The sequence below is a fragment of the Lolium rigidum genome, chromosome 7 (assembly GCF_022539505.1).
Source record: "Lolium rigidum isolate FL_2022 chromosome 7, APGP_CSIRO_Lrig_0.1, whole genome shotgun sequence".
NCBI lineage: Eukaryota > Viridiplantae > Streptophyta > Magnoliopsida > Poales > Poaceae > Lolium > Lolium rigidum.
In genome coordinates, this window is record NC_061514.1 from 255,617,182 (window position 1) to 255,625,800 (window position 8,619).

Genomic DNA, 8,619 nt, shown 5'->3' on the forward strand with positions numbered 1-8,619 from the left:
ATCTCTCTCCTATGTACTTCAATACAATAATCTCATGAGCTGCCTTACATGATTGAGATTCATATGATGATGCTTGTAATCTAGATGTCATTATGCTAGTCAAGTGGGTTTTACTTATGTGATCTCCGGAGACTCCTTGTCCCACGTGTGTAAAGGTGACGAGTGTGTGCACCGTGTGGGTCTCTTAGGCTATATTTCACAGAATACTTATTCACTGTTATGAATGGCATAGTGAAGTGCTTATTTATATCCCTTTATGATTGCAATGTGTTTTGTATCACAATTTATCCGTGTGCTACTCTAGTGATGTTATTAAAGTAGTTTATTCCTCCCGCACGGTGTAATGGTGACGAGTGTGTGCATCGTGTAGTACTTGGCGTAGGCTATGATTGTGATCTCTTGTAGATTATGAAGTTAACTATTGCTATGATGGTATTGATGTGATATATGCCTCCTTTCGTAGCGTGAAGGTGACAGTGTGCATGCTATGTTAGTACTTGGTTTGGTTATGTTGATCTGTCATACACTCTAAGGTTATTTAAATATGAACATTGAATATTGTGGAGCTTGTTAACTCCGGCATTGAGGGTTCGTGTAATCCTACACAGTTAGTGGTGTTCATCATTGATGGCGTGTAACTCACACGTTCGTTGGGAACCCCAAGAGGAAGGTATGATGCGCACAGCAGCAAGTTTTCCCTCAGAAAGAAACCAAGGTTTATCGAACCAGGAGGAGCCAAGAAGCACGTTGAAGGTTGATGGCGGCGGGATGTAGTGCGGCGCAACACCAGAGATTCCGGCGCCAACGTGGAACCTGCACAACACAACCAAAGTACTTTGCCCCAACGAAATAGTGAGGTTGTCAATCTCACCGGCTTGCTGTTACAAAGGATTAGATGTATAGTGTGGATGAAGATTGTTTGCAGAAAACAGTAGAACAAGTATTGCAGTAGATTGTATTTCAGATGTAAAAGAATGGACCGGGGCCCACAGTTCACTAGAGGTGTCTCTCCCATAAGATAGCATGTTGGGTGAACAAATTACAGTCGGGCAATTGACAAATAGAGAGGGCATAACAATGCACATACATGACATGATGAATATTGTGAGATTTAATTGGGAATTACGACAAAGTACATAGACCGCTATCCAGAATGCATCTATGCCTAAAAAGTCCACCTTCAGGTTATCATCCGAACCCCTTCCAGTATTAAGTTGCAAAACAACAGACAATTGCATTAAGTATGGTGCGTAATGTAATCAATAACTACATCCTCGGACATAGCATCAATGTTTTATCCCTAGTGGCAACGAGTACATCCACAACCTTAGAACTTTACATCACTCGTCCCGGATTTAATGGAGGCATGAACCCACTATCGAGCATAAATACTCCCTCTTGGAGTTAAGAGCAAAAACTTGGCCGAGCCTCTACTAATAACGGAGAGCATGCAAGATCATAAACAACAGATAGGTAATAGATTGATAATCAACATAACATAGTATTCTCTATCCATCGGATCCCGACAAACACAACATATAGAATTACAGCTAGATGATCTTGATCATGTTAGGCAGCTCACAAGATCCGACAATGAAGCACATGAGGAGAAGACAACCATCTAGCTACTGCTATGGACCCATAGTCCGAGGGTGAACTACTCACTCATCACTCCGAGAGCGACCATGGCGGTGAAGAGTCCTCCGGGAGATGATTCCCCTCTCGGCAGGGTGCCGGAGGTGATCTCCAGAATCCCCCGAGATGGGATTGGCGGCGGCGGCGTCTCAGTAAGGTTTTCCGTATCGTGGCTCTCGGTACTGGGGGTTTCGCGACGAAGGCTTTAAGTAGGCGGAAGGGCAACGCGGGGGGCACACGAGGGCCCCACACACCAGGCCGGCGCGGCCAGGGCTTGGGCCGCGCCGCCCTGTTGTGTCGGCGCCTCGTGGCCCCACTTCCTTTCCCCATCGGTCTTCTGGAAGCTTCGTGCAAAAATAGGACCCTGGGCGTTGATTTCGTCCAATTCCGAGAATATTTCTTTACTAGGATTTCTGAAACCAAAAACAGCAGAAAACAGAATCGGCTCTTCGGCATCTTGTTAATAGGTTAGTGCCGGAAAATGCATAAATACGACATATAATTTGTATAAAACATGTAGATATCATCAATAATGTGGCATGGAACATAAGAAATTATCGATACGTCGGAGACGTATCGGCATCCCCAAGCTTAGTTCTGCTCGTCCCGAGCAGGTAAACGATAACAAAGATAATTTCTGGAGTGACATGCCATCATAACCTTGATCATACTATTGTAAACATATGTAATGAATGCAGCGATCAAAACAATGGTAATGACATGAGTAAACAAATGAATCATAAAGCAAAGACTTTTCATGAATAGTACTTAAAGACAAGCATCAATAAGTCTTGCATAAGAGTTAACTCATAAAGCAATGATTCAAAGTAAAGCTATTGAAGCAACACAAAGGAAGATTAAGTTTCAGCGGTTGCTTTCAACTTATAACATGTATATCTCATGGATAATTGTCAACATAGAGTAATATAACAAGTGCAATATGCAAGTATGTAGGAATCAATGCACAGTTCACACAAGTGTTTGCTTCTTGAGATGGAGAGAGATAGGTGAACTGACTCAACATAAAAGTAAAAGAAAGGCCTTCAAAGAGGAAAGCATCGATTGCTATATTTGTGCTAGAGCTTTTATTTTGAAAACATGAAACAATTTTGTCAACGGTAGTAATAAAGCATATGTATTATGTAAATTATATCTTACAAGTTGCAAGCCTCATGCATAGTATACTAATAGTGCCCGCACCTTGTCCTAATTAGCTTGGACTACCGAGATCATCGCAATACACATGTTTTAACCAAGTGTCACAAAGGGGTACCTCCATGCCGCCCGTACAAAGGTCTAAGGAGAAAGCTCGCATTTTGGATTTCTCGCTTTTGATTATTCTCAACTTAGACATCCATACCGGGACAACATGGACAACAGATAATGGACTCCTCTTTAATGCATAAGCATGTGGCAACAATTAGTATTCTCATATGAGATTGAGGATATATGTCCAAAACTGAAACTTCCACCATGATTCATGGCTTTAGTTAGCGGTCCAATGTTCTTCTCTAACAATATGCATGCTCTAACCATTAAAGTGGTAGATCTCTCTTACTTCAGACAAGACGGACATGCATAGCAACTCACATGATATTCAACAAAGAATAGTTTATGGCGTCCCCAGAAACATGGTTATCGCACAACAAGCAACTTAATAAGAGATAAAGTGCATAAGTACATATTCAATACCACAATAGTTTTTAAGCTATTTGTCCCATGAGCTATATATTGTAAAGGCGAATGATGGAAATTTTAAAGGTAGCACTCAAGAAATTTACTTTGGAATGGCGGAGAAATACCATGTAGTAGGTAGGTATGGTGGACACAAATGGCATAGTGGTTGGCTCAAGGATTTGGATGCATGAGAAGTATTCCCTCTCGATACAAGGTTTAGGCTAGCAAGGTTATTTGAAACAAACACAAGGATGAACCGGTGCAGCAAAACTCACATAAAAGACATATTGTAAACATTATAAGACTCTAGACCGTCTTCCTTGTTGTTCAAAACTCAATACTAGAAATTATCTAGACTTTAGAGAGACCAAATATGCAAACCAAATTTAGCAAGCTCTAGGTGTTTCTTCATTAATGGGTGCAAAGTATATGATGCAAGAGCTTAAACATGAGCACAACAATTGCCAAGTATCAAATTATTCAAGACATTTTAGAATTACTACATGTAGCATTTCCCAATTCCAATCATATAACAATTTAACGAAGAAGATTCAACCTTCGCCATGAATACTATGAGTAAAGCCTAAGGACATACTTGTCCATATGCAACAGCGGAGCGTGTCTCTCTCCCACATAGTGAATGCTAGGATCCATTTTATTCAAATGAAAACAACAACAAAAACAAACCGAAGCTCCAAGCAAAGCACATAAGATGTGATGGAATAAAAATATAGTTTCAGGGGAGGAACCTGATAATGTTGTCGATGAAGAAGGGGATGCCTTGGGCATCCCCAAGCTTAGACGCTTGAGTCTTCTTAGAATATGCAGGGGTGAACCACCGGGGCATCCCCAAGCTTAGAGCTTTCACTCTCCTTGATCATATTGCATCATTCTCCTCTCTTGATCCTTGAAAACTTCCTCCACACCAAACTCGAAACAACTCATTAGAGGGTTAGTGCACAATAAAAATTAACATGTTCAGAGGTGACATAATCATTCTTAACACTTCTGGACATTGCATAAAGCTACTTGGACATTAATGGATCAAAGAAATTCATCCAACATAGCAAAAGAGGCAATGCGAAATAAAAGGCAGAATCTGTCAAAACAGAACAGATCCAGTAAAGATGGATTTTATCGAGGCACCAGACTTGCTCAAATGAAAATGCCCAAATTGAATGAAAGTTGCGTACATATCTGAGGATCACGCACGTAAATTGGCATATTTTTCTGAGCTACCTACAGAGAGGCAGGTCGAAATTCGTTACAGCAAAGAAATCATGCATTCTGCGCAGTAATCCAAATCTAGTATGAACCTTACTATCAAAGACTTTACTTGGCACAACAATGCACAAAACTAAGATAAGGAGAGGTTGCTACAGTATTAAACAACTTCCAAGACTCAAATATAAAACAAAAATACTGTAGTAAAAACATGGGTTGTCTCCCATAAGCGCTTTTCTTTAACGCCTTTCAGCTAGGCGCAGAAAGTGTATATCAAGTATTATCAAGAGACGAAGTATCAACATCATAACTTGTTCTAATAATAGAATCAAAAGGTAACTTCATTCTCTTTCTAGGGAAGTGTTCCATACCTTTCTTGAGAGGAAATTGATATTTAATATTACCTTCCTTCATATCAATGATAGCTCCAACAGTTCGAAGAAAAGGTCTTCCCAATATAATGGGGCAGGATGCATTGCATTCAATATCCAAGACAACAAAATAAACGGGGACAAGGTTATTTTTAACGGTAATGCAAACATTATCAACTCTCCCCAAAGGTTTCTTTATAGCATTATCAACAAGATTAACATCCAAATAACAATTTTTCAATGGTGGCAAGTCAAGCATATTATAGATTTTCTTAGGCATAACGGAAATACATGCACCAAGATCACATAAAGCATTACAATCAAAGTCATTGACCTTCATCTTAATGATGGGCTCCCAACCATCCTCTAGCTTTCTAGGAATAGAAGTTTCAAGTTTTAGTTTCTCTTCTCTAGCTTTTATGAGAGCATTTGTAATATGTTTCGTGAAAGCCAAGTTTTTAGCACTAGCATTGGGACTTTTAGCAAGTTTTTGTAAGAACTTTATAACTTCAGAGATGTGGAAATATTCAAAATTCAAACCATTATGATCTACAGCAATGGGATCATCATCCCCAATGTTGGAAAAAATTTCAGCAGTTTTATCACAGGCAGTTTCAGCAGTTTTAGCAGTTTCAGGCAATTTTGCACGCTTTGCACTAGGAGTAGTAACATTGCCAACACCAATTATTTTATCATTGATAGTAGGAGGTGCCGCAACATGTGAATCATTAACATTACTAGTGGTGGTAATAGTCCAAACTTTAGCTACATTACTCTTTTTAGCTAGTTTTTCATTTTCTTCTCTTTCCCACCTAGCATGCAGTTCGGCAATCAATCTTATATTCTCATTAATTCTAACTTGGATGGCATTTGCTGTAGTAACAATTTTATTTTCAATATCCCTATTAGGCATAACTTTTGATTTCAAAAGATCAACATCAGAGGCAAGACTATTGATACGTCTCCGACGTATCGATAATTTCTTATGATCCATGCCATATTATTGATGATACCTACATGTTTTATGCACACTTTATGTCATATTCGTGCATTTTCTGGAACTAACCTATTAACAAGATGCCGAAGTGCCGATTCTTTGTTTTCGCAGTTTTTGGTTTCGGAAATCCTAGTAACGAAATATTCTCGGAATTGGACGAAATCAAGACCCAGGGGCCTATTTTGCCACGAACCTTCCAGAAGACCGAAGAGCATACGAAGTGGGGCCACGAGGTGGCGACACCACAAGGCGGCGCGGCCAAGGGGGGCCCGCGCCGCCCTGTGGTGTGGGCCCCTCGTCAGCCCTCCGACTCCGCCCTTCCGCCTACTTAAAGCCTTCGTCGCGAAACCCCTGAGGAGAAAAAACCACGATACGGAAAACCTTCCAGAGACGCCGCCGTCGCCAATCCCATCTCGGGGATTCTGGAGATCTCCTCCGGCAACCTGCCGGAGAGGGGATTCATCTCCCGGAGGACTCTTCACCGCCATGGTCGCCTCCGGAGTGATGAGTGAGTAGTTCACCCTCGGACTATGGGTCCATAGCAGTAGCTAGATGGTTGTCTTCTCCTCATTGTGCTTCATTGTTGGATCTTGTGAGCTGCCTAACATGATCAAGATCATCTATCTGTAATACTCTATGTTGTGTTTGTCGGGATCCGATGGATAGAGAGTACCATGTTATGTTAATTATCAAGTTATTGCATATGTGTTGTTTATGATCTTGCATGCTCTCCGTTATTAGTAGAGGCTCGGCCAAGTTGATGCTAGTAACTCCAAGAGGGAGTACTTATGCTCGATAGTGGGTTCATGCCTGCATTGACACACGGGACGATGTGACGAAAGTTCTAAGGTTGTGTTGTGCTTGTTGCCACTAGGGATAAAACATTGATGCTATGTCCGAGGATGTAGTTATTGATTACATTACGCACCATACTTAATGCAATTGTCTGTTGCTTTGCAACTTAATACTGGAGGGGGTTCGTACGATAACCTGAAGGTGGACTTTTTAGGCATAGATGCAGTTGGATGGCGGTCTATGTACTTTGTCGTAATGCCCAATTAAATCTCGCTATACTTATCATGACATGTATGTGCATTGTTATGCCCTCTCTATTTGTCAATTGCCCGACTGTAATTTGTTCACCCAACATGCTTTTATCTTATGGGAGAGACACCTCTAGTGAACTGTGGACCCCGGTCCATTCTTTAATACTCGAAATACAAATCTGCTGCAATACTTGTTTTTACTGTTTTCTCTCGCAAACAATCATCTTCCACACAATACGGTTAATCCTTTGTTACAGCAAGCCGGTGAGATTGACAACCTCATCTGTTTCGTTGGGGCAAAGTACTTTGGTTGTGTTGTGCAGGTTCCACGTTGGCGCCGGAATCCCTGGTGTTGCGCCACACTACATCCCGCCGCCATCAACCTTCAACGTGCTTCTTGGCTCCTCCTGGTTCGATAAACCTTGGTTTCTTTCTGAGGGAAAACTTGCTGCTGTGCGCATCATACCTTCCTCTTGGGGTTCCCAACGAACGTGTGAAATACACGCCATCAAGCATATTTTCACGGCGCCGTTGCCGGGAGATCAAGACACGCTGCAAGGGGAGTCTCCACTTCCCAATCTCTTTACTTTGTTTTTGTCTTGCTTTATTTTATTTACTACTTTGTTTGCTGCATTATATCAAAACACAAAAAAATTAGTTGCTAGCTTTACTTTATTTTCTATCTTGTTTGCTATATCAAAAACACAAAAAAATTAGTTACTTGTTTTACTTGACTTAATATCATGCATGTTTTTATTTCACTAGTTAAGCATAATGGAAAACAACAAAAATATGAGAGATCTTTATGAACTTTATCTTGAATTAGGACATGATGTGTTTGAAGAGAGAATTAAAAAACCCATGGAACTTTATATGCATGTTAATGGGAATGTTATTACTATGGATGCTTTGAACACCATTGTTGCTAATGCTATGGAAAATTCTAAGCTTGGGGAAGCTAGCTCTGATGAGCATGATCTTTTTAGTCCCCCAAGCATTGAGGAGAAAATTTTCTTTTATGATTACAATATGCCTCCTACATATGATGATAGCCACTTTGTTGAATTTGCTCCCACTACAACTAATAAAATTGATTATGCTTACGTGGAGAGTAATAATTTTATGCATGAGACTCATGATAAGAATGCTTTATGTGATAGTTACATTGTTGAGTTTGCTCATGATGCTACAGAAAATTATTATGAGAGAGGAAAATATGGTTGTAGAAATTTTCATGTTACTAAAACACCTCTCTATGTGCTGAAATTTTTGAAGCTACACTTGTTTTATCTTCCTATGCTTGTTACTTTGCTCTTCATGAACTTTTTTATTTACAAGATTCCTATGCATAGGAAGCATTTTAGACTTAAATGTGTTTTGAATTTGCCTCTTGATGCTCTCTTTTGCTTCAAATACTATTTCTTGCGAGTGCATCATTAAAACTGCTGAGCCCATCTTAATGGCTATAAAGAAAGCACTTCTTGGGAGATAACCCATGTGTTATTTTGCTACAGTACTTGGTTTTTATTTTGTGTCTTGGAAGTTGTTTACTACTGTAGCAACCTCTCCTTATCTTAGTTTTGTGCTTTGTTGTGCCAAGTAAAGTCTTTGATAGTAAAGTAAGTACTAGATTTGGATTACTGCGCAGTTCCAGATTTCTTTGCTGTCA